The sequence below is a fragment of the Lygodium microphyllum genome, chromosome 4 (assembly GCF_053477565.2).
Source record: "Lygodium microphyllum isolate KBCC chromosome 4, Lygodium_microphyllum_v1.1.10, whole genome shotgun sequence".
NCBI lineage: Eukaryota > Viridiplantae > Streptophyta > Polypodiopsida > Schizaeales > Lygodiaceae > Lygodium > Lygodium microphyllum.
Genome location: NC_141138.1, coordinates 127,965,231 through 127,979,243, shown reverse-complemented (window position 1 = coordinate 127,979,243; position 14,013 = coordinate 127,965,231).

The window sequence follows — 14,013 nt, the reverse complement described above, 5'->3', positions numbered from 1 at the left end:
TTACTTTACATATTCCCTTTTGCCTTTCTGAGCTTTGCTTCAAGGTACATATGAGTTTTAGAAGGAAATACAAGGACCAAAGAAAGAGACAAATAAGGAACACAAGAGAAGAATTAGTATGTTTGTGATAACTCCCAAGTGAAGGAGGATTAGAGGTGGCAAGTGATCGCACGAATGAATTAGGTTCCTAGTACACCAACTCAAGCCCAAGTATCCATCTTGTATCTAGGAATTACATTCTCGATATAATAATAGTTGAAGTATTGATCAATAATAAGATAGCATAGGATTAACTATTCAAGTTTCAAGGATCCCTAGAGATACCTTGGGACTAAAGTAGATAGATGATAAAGTAGTTGCTTGGGAGGGAATTTCTATAAGGAGCATCCCCTCCCATGATGAAACTATGTCTATGCATAAGATGTTATTTAAATCCATTAGATTGTCTTTATTGGCAATGTTAGAATATTTTTTCAATGGCTATAAGGAACCTATCACTCAAGGCTATAGTTAAAACACTCATAAAATTTGTACCTACCCTTTTCTTAAGAAGTAATTAAGGATAGTCCATTACATGTGATTCATTTGAGTCTAAAAGGAGACTTAGGTTTAAGAAGGTTAAAATAACATTGACATTATTTTGATAATTCATACTCAATGAGATCATATCCTTTGAAAGGATTGACAAGTAGAGTAATGATTTCTTAGCTAGGAATAATCATCTCATTGACTAGTAAGGCATTATCCTTGAATAATAATCTATTTGATTGATAAGGCATTATCCTTGCTATGAGACTTAAGATGAAATACCTCAAATCTATAGACTTACATGAAATTCTCCCAAAATCCCCTTATAAAGGAAGGCTTTCCATGACCCTAGAACAAACCATTGTGATAAATCCTTTTAGTCTAAAGTATAGTTTAAGATTGAAGAAAACATATAGACCTCGATGGGATATGAACTTGGACTTATAGACAATTGAAGTTCCAAGGAGGGGTCTAGGCTAAACGAAAGATGCCATAACAACCCTAAGTTCTTCTTACCTTCCAAAGAGGCAAATTAAGGTCTACTTTAAGTTCATGACAACTTATTGATTGAGAAAAACCGATGCTAGAGGGTAAGGTACTTAGACAAACCCCATGCCTAGATTGTGTTGCAAAAGATTGTTTGACACATTACAAATGATTGTTTGATTGCTTATGTATTCTAAGTCAAGATTATGCCAACACAGGTTGATTTAAGGAGTGTGCTTGGCCTACTCCATGGCTAAACATTGAACTTTTTCACGAAGGAGCTGATTTTTCACTCTGGATGTTAGGACCGGCACTAGACATGAGAGGTCCCTCCATAGGGACTTGTTGTTAGCTAGGAGGTGCCAAGGAGCTAGGGGTTATGGCCATAATTTATTGGGAGTGGTAAGACTAGTCTAACCCCCTATGAGCTTGGGATAGGACTTTTAAAAGGCCCAATGCTAGCTGAGGGCGGATTGGTGGTTTTTTCCTTTGGGCAAAGAGTTGTCGAGGTTGCTTGTTATAGAATCCGAGATACACGCTCGACTTTCTTATATACTTAAAATATATATGGCGAATATTATATTGGCAGAGAGGGAGAACAGATGAGAGAAAAGAAAGATATAGAGAGAGAGGTAGAGAAATTGGCATATTGGCAGAGAGGGAGAACAGATGAGAGAAAAGAAAGATATAGAGAGAGAGGTAGAGAAATTGGCAACACACTAGGGACTGGAAGATGGGCTAGGCCCTTGTGGAGTTATATTATTGACAAGGAGCAAGCTCCTCTATTACACATAAGCTAGTTCTTACTTGTAGATCTTGGAAACAAGATCACGGTTCCTTGCACAGTATACAACCGGCTAACACTTGCACAACTTGCAAGTTTGCACCTTTTGAACCTTCTTGAGTCTCCTTCTCTCCTACACAATATGTGTAGGGCTCTCTTCTTGGCGCTTGATTTTAGTAGAGCTTCTGCAGCACTTGCATCTTCTCTTCTCCTCTTGGAACTTGATTCCAACAGAGCTTCCACAGCACTTGCACCTTCTTTTCTCCTCTTGAAACTTGATTTCAGGAGAGCTTCCGCAGCACTTAATTTCAGCAGGGCTTCCGCAGCACTTGCACCTTCTCTTCTCCTCTTGGATACATGCAAAGTGATGCTTCCTTCACCTCTCCCCTAGACCCAAGGAGAGCCTCCTCTTTTATAGGCTTTCAAGAGCTTCTCTTCCTGGAGAGAGAGTTGAGTTGATCTTCATGCAAGACGTGGTTGTTCCACTCTGCAACACTAATTTCGAGATCTCTCTTTGTGCATTGTTTGGATGAAAAAATGTCCAATACAAAAGTTGTAGATCTCACTGTTTCCGATAACCTTCACGGCTCATTTTTAGAAATCATTTTTCTATTGCAATATATTTTAAAAATAGAATTTCCAAAAAATAGTTTTTTAAACTATACTCTTAACTTGTGGTCCATGCAACCACCTTGAGTCATAGATAAGGAGAGTTCATTAGGTTGCCTTGGGCCTCAACCTTAAGATTGAATTCCACACAAAAACTTGTGTCATTTTAGACCTTAGAAAGAGAAAATCACTTCTCTCCTCACTTCCAGAGGATCACGTCTCTCATCTTTCTTAGTGAGAGAATTCCTTCTCTCGTCTTTCTTAATGAAAGAAAAGACCTTAAACCTTGACTTGTAGGGGAGAGGATGACCCCAAATGAATGCAATGCTCATTACACACAAGTAAACATCCCCAGGCGTCCCTGGATGCACACATAAATACATATACACAATGCTAATGCACTTCCTCTTCTTAGAACTCAATCCATCTTCATTTATGTGTAACTCCTTGGTTCTTGTGTACACTCTTACACTTGGCAGACACTTCTTTCCCCCTTCATAACTTGTACTGCCTGCACCAAATATCCTCATCACAGTGCTTTGATCACCCCATTAAGTGATGCACTAGGAATACTGGTCTCTAAATGATCTCATGGCCATGCTAGATCATCATCAACACTTAAAGAAAAGTCAGTCATTAATTTATTGACATAAATTTATTAAATAGAGAATGCGTAATAAGCAATCAATTTAGTGGCATTGCTGATTACAAGTCTTCTATGTCTAATATCATAGAAGAAGTGAAGGACACGATGAAGCATTATATTAATGTAATCATGGAGCAATACCTTGAGATCATAGGGATACTTTTGCATACCATGGTATGGCCTTTGTTTTGTGTAATGCCCTAGGATCTTAGTAGAGGATGGCCAATAAGACCTTTGGTAACAAATATCTAGAGGAGTTCAAGGCATCTATATATGATTTGGGAGTTGCCACAATCCAAGATAGACAACTCATTCTCTCACATAAATGCTGTGAGAGGTGCCATGGGTACTATATAATGTTCAATCTTAGAAGTGTGTACTTGGGGCACCTTATGGATTGTTGTTGGGTCATGTTGTGAGTGCAATTGGCATTGCTACTAATCTTGAAAAGGTGGTTGTAATGGTAGTAACGAGCCCACCCACCATCCCTAGGGAAGTTCACAGCTTTGTTCCATTTGCGAGTTATTATCACAGGTTTATCAATGCATTGGCTAAGCATTCATTGCCCCTCTGATGAATCTTTTGTCACATAGCCATGCTTTTGAGTGGGCAGAACCTTGGAAGGTGACTTTTGAGGATGTAAAGATGCAATTATCTAAAACACCCATCTTAAAGGCTCCTAAAAGGGGTGAAGTCTTCACCGCCTTATGGATACAACAATGCATAGCATTAGCTATTATCTATTCTAGATTTGGGAGGCATAGTTATATCATCTTGTTGCTTTTGAAAGCTAAAATTTAGGCATTTCAAAGCTTCATTATAGTTGGGAGGCACAGTTATATCATCTTGTCACTTTTAAAGGCTAAAAGTTAGGCATTTCAAAGCTTCATTATAGTTGTTTAGAGAATGTTTGCTTGCCCATGGTTTTTTCCATCAAGGAGTTTAGGCATTGCATTTTGTATAAAATGTGGTATTTTTCACAAAGGCCGAGGGGTTACACTTATTGTTGAATAAACTTCAGCCCCTTAATTGCCTAGTGGTTGATATCTTTATATGATACACAACTAGTCACAGCTTGATAAGAATCAACACAATTTTTGACAAACAATTACAAAGTAAAGAGAGAAAGAGGAATTTGTATTATAATATGATGGAGAGAAAGGAGTAGTAGTAAATAGTGCAATTAGAATATGCACTCAGATTAGGAGCACTCAAACATCCTTGAGGTAAAATCGTTGTACATGAAGGGATCCCAGTCTCACTCTCAATCTCATCACAATCACAATCACAATCTCGAATTCTGGAAGAAGAAGAAGAATTATTATTATTTTGATAAGCTATCTAGAAAATGGCTTCATGCGTTTGGAAGAGGCTTTCTCATGAATTGTACATTTTTTGAGTGAAGTGTGCTATTAGGGCATAGCGCACTCAATGGCTAGAAGACACAGAGTCTCGTGAAGCAAGCACGACAAGGCAAGAGCTGGTATCTATGAACAATAAGATAGAAAGCAAGAGAAAAGACCAAAGTATTCACACCCTATCAAATTTTGCAAGCAACTCAATACACATCAGATATACTCTAGGCAACAATTCGCCTATAACTTAATTTCTCTCTCAGCATTTCACTCTTAGGAGAACACTAACTCTTGGTCACTCATATAACTCAACTTGCATAGAGCTTGACAAGGTAATACAATCCAATGAAATCTTAGGCTTTGATCACATTGAACTCAAGCCAAAGTTTAAGAGATTAGTATTCAACTCTTAACATTGCTTGGAAGATCACATCAACTCATTACAAGATGGATATTCATTGGTCATACTATTCAAAGGAACAAAGATGACATAGGAGACATAGGATTTGCAATGTGGACACCCCACTAACAATCACAAGTATTTACATTGCAAGATCAGCTCTTCCTCTTCATGAATCTTTAGCTTCAGTGTATAACCATACTTACAATATTTAGTTGTGAGCATAGCTTGAGAATCATCAACACTAGGATCATTAACCTTGACCTATCATCTTTTCATGGCAACTTTTTACGCTTCTTTTCCTTTCCATAAGCACCGTGGCAACTATCCTAAAGCCAAATTGGGCTAACACATAAAAGGGTGATGATGATAAGAGAAAGTCAATGCAGAAGATAAGAAATAGATTGTCATGCCTTATTTCAATTTAGCTGGAAGTTTGCCTCTCTCTCAAACATGATCAGTTTGGCATTGCTTAGTTTTGCTATAGCTTGTCACATTTCTAATGGAAGTCATTGCCACACATACAATAGTGATTTTCCTCATCCGTCAAGCTTCCTGAGTCATAGCTGCTCTGTTGATCATGTATTTGTTATGTTGTTGCAACCTTCTTCCATCAATCTTCCTCTTCACAATGTTTAGGACTGCATGTCGCCCCCACTCAGCTCCATCTGTTGTTTGTGTTTACCGCAGCATAGAGGAGCGGGAAATGGAAAAAAGGAAATAGCAAAAGGCGCAGAACAAAAGGAAGAAAAAGGCGCCTTAACCGGTAACCAGACCCTGAAAAAATTAAAAGCACGGGCACGACCCTCAGGAAGTCTTAGAGTCGCCCAAGGAAAGTAAAAGAGTAAAAAGCACACCATTAAGTGTGAAAGCGCTCCCGAATCCTTGTAAAAGAGCGCTAGGCTCACTCCTGTGCAAAATGTATGCATTAGTTGGGAATAGGATAGATTAGAATGGTGGGAAATGAGAAATGGCCCTAGGCTAATGGCTGGCCATGTAAAAAAGGGGATGACCGCCCATGAAAAGTAGGGCATGTATATAAAGTTCAAAAAGTGAATGAGAAGATCATTCTTGTGTGTGGCCAAAGCTTCTTCTTCTTCTTCTCTTGTTCCTTGCCTTCTTGCTTGTGCTTGAGAGAGGGATTGAGAGAGTGTGAGGGAGTGAGGGAGTGATTGTGTGAGAGTGAGGGATCTTGGAGAAGAAGCTCTCCATCTTCTCTCTTCATCTTCCCCTCCTCTCTTCTCTTCTCTTGTCTCACGCGTGGCTATGGAGGATGAAGCTTATGGGAGAGGGATTGAGGTTGCTTGAGCTTGCCTCAAGGATCGTGGAGCTATCGGTGTGCAAGAAAGAGGAGGGTACAGCTCACTACACCCGTAAGGTAGGCATTGCGTGTCGGCTATGTGAGAGGTAGCCATGGCCACTCGGTTCGAAACACTTGAGCAATAAGTGGTCCGTAGGTCTCGGGGTAGAGCTTGTAGGTCCCCTTCAGTTTGATTTGGTTCAACTTGAGTTGATGGACTGGCTTCATGTAGACATCATCCTCTTTTCTCTCACTTCTTCAATTGTGCTTTGAGCACCATGGTATCCACAAACACAATTGTAGCCACATTGGATAGTGATGGTGCTCACAATCCCTATCTTCATTGCCATCATGCCTTCCATAGTACAGCTCAAGGATGATGACAATTGATCATGATGATGTGCCTTCCATACAATTTGTGACATAAAATCATGTATGTCTACGAGCATCATTGCTTCATCAAATCATCTTTAGTCCTTGTTGAGTCTTTGCTATTAATTCAGGTCAACATGGCTTATTCGGGTCAATGTTAGCCATTAGAAAACTTGGAGCTTTCCAATTCCATGTGCAATTAGTTGACACTAGGGTGGTTAAGGCCATGATAGTGGAGACACTCTATCTCCCTCTGCTATGTTATTTCTGCTCTTGTCACACCCAAAATCACCACTTTTTTCTCCCCTAAAAGCACTCTTCCGTTCTACATGAATAGTCTCTCTCCCCAAAAAGTACGTTGCATGATCATAAAGTAGGCTTTGTTTAACTAATACCCTTTATCACTTTCTTCCCTTCCTCATCGTGCACACCATAATACTCTTTCTCTTTCCATTTCTTTTCTTTTGTAAGCATGTGCTCCTTCCTTTCACCCATTAACTCAAACTCTCCAAGGATATCCATAAGGTATGCCATGCACTCACATTGGATGCTTCCTCCCTTCTAATCCCATGAGATACTACATTCTTCTTTTTCCACATACCATTATACACTTTGAGCCAAGGCTAAAGATAGCCATAGTATTAATCATCTAAGCTTTCTCATTTTATTCACCTAACCCTAGCATTCATCAACTAACCTCTCTTTATATAGCTCTTCCCTTAACTATAACTAGGTCAGCAAAACAAACAACATGTCAATGTTTTCTATGGTGCATCGATAAAGCTTTAGTCTATACACTATATTTTGATGGAGCTACAGGGGCTAGCTAGGCATCCAAGCATTGGGGTTGTCATCAAGGGCCCATGTCATCAAGTCATCATGAAAATGGGTATTTATTATCTATGTGATGGTTTTACTAACAACATGTTAGAATACAAGGCCCTCCTAATGGAGCTAAATTTAGCTAAATGCGGTGATATTAGTGAAGGGTGACTCACAACTAGTGATCAATTAGCTAAATGGGACTTGTAGTGTATGGGATTCCATTCTACGACCCTTGACATGCTTACAATATTTGAGCTAGTGACTTGCCAGTTGATTCCATGTTAGTGAAACTGCTTTGTGGATTCCTTGGCAGATTATGCCTATGTTGAAGATGTATTTTTAAACTAGTGACTCGAGGGTATTTTGAGATTGTCTAATGACATCAACTCAAGGCTACTATGAGGTTTGCTCGTTAACTAAAATGTACTTCTTTGGTCATCGATGGCTTGTATGGGTGACAAGGTGTGTAGTGATAGATCACCTTCTTCTGATTCTTTTGTGGATGCATATAACCATGCAATGACATATCCATCAGACACCCCTTGCTATTTATGAGATGCATTTCGTATAGGGGTTTGAGTGGCCCATCCCTTGGTCTATAAATTGCACAATAGGAGAGTTTTGTAGGAATCAATTGTGTTGCTAACTATCAAGGTGTGCTGATATATTTCATTAGGCCAAGAGGACCTATCCATTTTCTTTCTTGGATGTGAGATATTCTAACATATGTGTTGTTGTTGAGTTTATTGTGCAACTTGTTTGGTTCTCATTCAAGGATTCCAACATTGATGAGGATTCTTATATATATCAGGTGTCTCTACCACCTTGTCCTTGGTTTGTCTTTTTTTATTTTTTTTTGAGGAAAAGGGTAAGGGTTATCTAAAATGAACTACATGGATGTGATGTTAGGATTTGGGCTAGGGATTGAGTGGTCTCTTTTAGAGGGATACACTCATTACTTTGTCCTTTCTTGAGGGTGCTCCTAAGTTGATGAGCATGACTCATGAGTATCATTTTAGCTACCCTAATGGTCAATACATATTAGCCTTTCTTCGGTAAGGTGGCTAGCCTAAGTCTACATCCCTAGCGATGTTCATGTCATGATAATGTCCCCTAATAGTGGGTGAGGTGCTACTTTATGAGTGTTGCTATAGGCCAAAGTTATTTAAGAGTCCCCTCATGAAGAACATAAAGATATAAGCACTAGAAGATACTCGTCGCCTTTCGAGGGGTTGGTAGGTTGCTAGCTTTGAGATAAAACTAGGGCTAGTGCCTTATCCTCCTTGGGATGAGACCTAGCCATAGGTTCTAAAAAATGGAAAGAAGAAGAAGAAGAAGAAGATCTATATATGGCCTTGTGAGGTTTGAGTAGGTTCTTAGATTCAAGATAGAGGCCCAAGGCCGATGCTTTGATCTCCTTGGGGCATGGTAGGCAAAGAAATGGCAGATGAGCCATCCCACAAAAATAAAATATAATGAATGATGATGGATGATTTAAAAAATAATAATAAGGAAAATGAATGGGCTTCAATACTCTATCTTTTACACTAGAGGGTCCTTAGTGATGATAGAGATATGGCTTGGGATTCCTCCTAGTCTTGGTGAGCCTTATATGGGGCTGGGTTGTCTCCTAACTGTATGTTTAGATAATAGTGTAGGATGTCCTCTAGCTTCTGACCTAGGTTCACCTGACGGTGAGGGTAGTCATGGAGTGTTGTTACTTTGGGAAATGCTCATTTGTGGTCTTGCTCTTGGCTATTGGATCCATATATGTGGGGCTGAGCATCTTATCTTTTTTGTTTTTTGTAGTTATATATCCTCTTATCAATATACTTTCATGTTGTGTTTTGTTTTGATAGGATATACTTGTGGATTTGAGGGGCTAGGTTTCCCTATCTTATGGTTGCCAATGAAAGCGGATTTTAAAGAGAAAATTTATGGAATTTTGTGGGATTTTTAAAGCACATTTGAAGGTTTTGCAACCCATTCACAACTCAAAAGGAAGGAAAAAGACTCAAAGTCGACATGTTTTACAAGGTAGGTAAAGCGTGTCCAATGGCACATTTAAAGGCCAAAGGAGGGATGGAGCAGACCTACAAGAAGTTTATATTCTCTATCCCAACTACTTTACTTATGCTAGGAGCCTCAATTGTACAATGTTAACAATAGCCTCTCTCTAGGCTCACTAAAAAAGTGCAAAAACAATTGTCGCCTTGTGTGTATCCAACAACAAGGCTAATGAAGCCTTCGTAGCCTTGTTACAAAGTATGTCAAGGCATATGCATTGGTTATCATGTATGGTGTGCTTTGGGTAAGGTTAGTTGCAAGCCTCTTGCACTCATGGTCTCTAATTCTTTTGTAGTGGCCTCGCTTTGGTACCAATGTTGTGCATGCATGTCTTCATGCATGGCCATCATAGCCTTGAGCAAACAGAAAAGGGTAGGAAAGCTCTATTAACCTCTGGCTGCACAAAATAGAATAGCCCCTTTTAGTACCACATTGGTATATTTAGGTAGACCTTATTATGTTCACTCATGCTAATTGCCAATCTTGTTACCCTTTGGTCAGTGTACCCTTGTGCTTGTCTCTTAGCATCCAATGCCCTAACATAGACTATCCCTTGACCTCTAACCCCTTCAATGCCTTAGCATGCCAGGACCTTGCCCACTATCACCATTATGGTCAAGCTACCCTATGGACCATGTCCACTCATGACCCTCGTCTTGACAACTTTTGTGGATCAAATTGAGGTTGAACAATTCTAGTCCACTCTTCAACTTGCAAATTATATTTGTCAATTTGATGTTGTGCTTCATGGTTAGAATCTAACTATGTCTTAGGTTTTTTGCTTCATTAATGAAGGCTTGATAATGGAGCAATCTTGGAGACCAAGCATTAATAACATGACAAGTCACATCATGAGAGATACTCAATAGGTTATATGCAATTGGTGTAGAATCTGTGTGTATTTGTATGTGCATGCACAAACACAAACAAAAAAATCAAGGTTAGAGCATGCGACCATTGTTTTCTCACAACTTAGGCACAAAGAATGAAAAAAATGAATGAGTTTTGCCATAGGAGATACCTATAACATGCTTTATGCACACAACTTCTTACAATTTTCCCCAAGAATGTATTCTCTCACTAGCATGTGTAATGTCTTCATTGTTCCTTTGTAAGCTAACTTCCAAAAAATTATCTTTTTAAACCTCTTTCTTCATGTAACATACTATTTCTAGACAAATTAGATGCAATGATAATGCATTTGGGAGAGAGAGAGAGAGAGAGAGAGAGAGAGAGAGAGAGAGAGAGAGAGAGAGAGAGAGAGAGAGAGAGAGAGAGAGAGATCTTTCCCAATTTCAAAAGAATGATCATGAACATCATCTTTGTTAATTTGTTTTCTTTGCTAGAAATAGGTTGTGCCTTGGTTGACCTAGTGAGACAAAAGAAGGTTGCTTTTACTCAAAACATCCATCTTGAGAGGGTATTGGGTTCTATTGAGATGGGCATTTAATAGCACATTCTTCCATCTATACATGTTTCAACCAAAAATATCACACTATCAAGGACTTCCTACTCTAGAAATATGCTCTCTACCACACCAACCAAGGGTTTTATTGGTAAGGCTTCACATTACAATTGTTAATCTCACTAGAAGCTTCACATAACATCTATCAATATCATAGGTTGAAGCCTTGGTTTGAGTGGGTCAATGGAGCCTTACCCTTCCATGATTTTGAGGATGAGATGAATGACACCATACAAAACACCCATATTTGCCAATGTGCATCATATTCTAAGGATGAGATGCATGACAAGATACAAATCATGTGGAGGTGAGATGTATAAACAATTGGTTCTTTTATAGTGTGGCATTCATTTGAAAAGAAAATGTATTTTCCTTGTAAGAAGTTGTGTTTTTTTCTTTTTCCATAACTTATCTTAGCAGAATGCTAGTCCAAGAGACCTTCTTAGAAAAGAGTTGGTTGCACTTCCTCACTGACCCTAGTCACTATCTTACATGGGTGAGAAAGATGGGATCAATGGTCAAGAGTGGCGCATGCATCTCAAGGCAATCTAGTAACCCATGCAAAAGTGGCAATCCTTGTTGTGCGACCTGAGTAACTTGTGCATGGTGCACCTAAAATTTAGACCCTTGACCACCTCAGTCACACTCCAATTATCTATCCAGTGAGCTATGGTTTGTTGAAAAATTATATAGCCCCTTTTAAAGCCAAAAAGCAAATTGTGAACATTTCTTTATTGGTGTGTCACATCAACAAGGGTTACTGCTTTTGGATGGGTTAATGCTTTTACCTAGTTCACTCTTTTTGACATGCGCATGGCAAATACATGCCTTCAAAAAGCACAAGTGATTCCTGGGCCATTGATCCCATCACTTTGGGGATCTCTCATTTGTGTGAGATAGCGATGAGTCTCACCCTTGGGCTCCACCATTATGCTAATATGGCCTAGCTCATTTTGACATGCTAATCCTACTCTCTCTTTCTCTGTCTCTGTCTGTGTGTGTCTCTCTCTCTCTCTATATATATATATATATATATATATATATATATATATATATATATATATATATATATATATATATATAGCAACACTAAAACAAAACAAATTTGTGTGCTTTCCATACTACACAATGATAAAGAAATAACAAAAATAGGGTTAAAAGAAGAATGTGTACCTTATCCATGGCCACAAACAAATGCACATACACACACAGAGGGAGGGAGTGAGGGAGCGTGTGCACAAACATGTGCACAATAGCACATAAGGGCCACTAGTTGACAACACAATAAATACATGCACCAAGCAACTTAAATGAGAGAGACAAGTCTAAACATGATGACGGGGTTAGTTTGATATGAATTAAGTATTGCTCATGTCAAACAAGTTGTAAGAGCATCAAGTTAATTTAAACAAATGACATTGCCTTCATGGACACAAATCAACAATTAAGCATAGAATTGAAAGCTAGAGAGACTAATAGATAGTTTCTAATTCAACCTGGTTACACTACAAACAATACAAGCTACCAACAATATGTTAGGATTCAAATGTACTCAAGAGTTTCCACAAAATAGAGTCTCACTCATGAGTTAAACATGTGAACATATGTTACACAGAACATTTAACAAAACTTTAATACTGACCTTAAGGATAAATTACAATATCACTTCATAGCCTTGATTGGTATTTATGAGAGAAACATCTTTACTATCTATTAATGAGAGGTTAGGGTGTGGGTGTGTGTGTGTGTGTGCATGCACGCACGTGTGTTGGTGGGGGGGGGGGGGATGCTTCCCTCCATTTCTCCCATAAGCAAAGTGGTGGGTCGAGAAGACAATTAAGAGATCATGGAATAGTGGTTAAAGGTCACGTAGAACATGCCATTGGTAGTAAACTAACCATAGTTAGATGAACAATAAACCAAGTGTAATGTTATTTCACTTGATTGAATGATCTTAAGATCCTTATGAAAATCCTCAAAAGAAGTATGATACTAAGCTTAGCATCGATAAAGCTTGCAACTTTTAGCATTCCACAATCAAATCCCAATATATGATCAAGACAAGACAACAATTTTTAAAAATAACATGATATATTATTATATGTAATATTGATACATAATACATTAATATATTTTTAATTGGGGCAATACTGTACATAATATACATTAAAATTTTAAATATTACATATATTAATATTAATATATGTAATATAATGTAATTTGCTAATTCACAATATATTTTATATATGTTAATGTTAACACATAATATTATATATATTATATATTATATACATTTTAAAAAAAAGTTTAATGCATATATACACTACATGTACCTCTCTCTCTCTCTCTCTCTCTCTCTCTCTCTCTCTCTCTCTCTCTCTCTCTCTCTCTCTCTCTCTCTCTCTCTCTCTCTCTCTCTCTCTCTCTCTCTCTCTGTGTATAGTGAACATGTGGATGACGACAAAAGGGTGCGTGGGCGTGAGGGTCATTGGGCACGTGGGTTGTCACACATGGGTGGTTGTGGGCAATGGGTGTGATAGTAAGGTTGGGGGGTTGTTGAGATTTTTATTTTATATTTTATATTAATATTTATTATATAAATAATGTATTAGGAATATTTCAATATTAATAATGTATATCCACATGCGTGTGTGTATAATATTAAAAATATTAATAATGCATATACAAGCACATGTAGATATGTATGCGTGGATATAATAAATTACTATACTTATAAATATATTTGTAATATGTACTCTACATATATGTATACGACGTATATATTAAAATATATGTATGTATGTATACAAATAATCATTAATGTATTTTAATAATATTAACTTAATATATATATTATATGTTATATCTATATAATTAATGTATTTATAATATGTTTATAATACATTGATTATCTTATATTGTGTGTGTGTGTGTGTGTGTGTGTGACCCCCCACCAAGCATAACTCTCAACCTAAAAAGACTAATCTTGCTAGGTTTTGTGTGTGACCCCCAACCAAGCTTAAATCTGCATCTAAAAATACTAATTTCCCTAAGTTTTGATGCCCTCTCCCTTGTGCCACCAAAACTCAAGTCACGGTCCCCAACCCCCAAAATGCCAATCTAAACCTGAATCTAGGTCTCCCCAAAATGGTAATCCCTCTCTCAGACCTACCTAT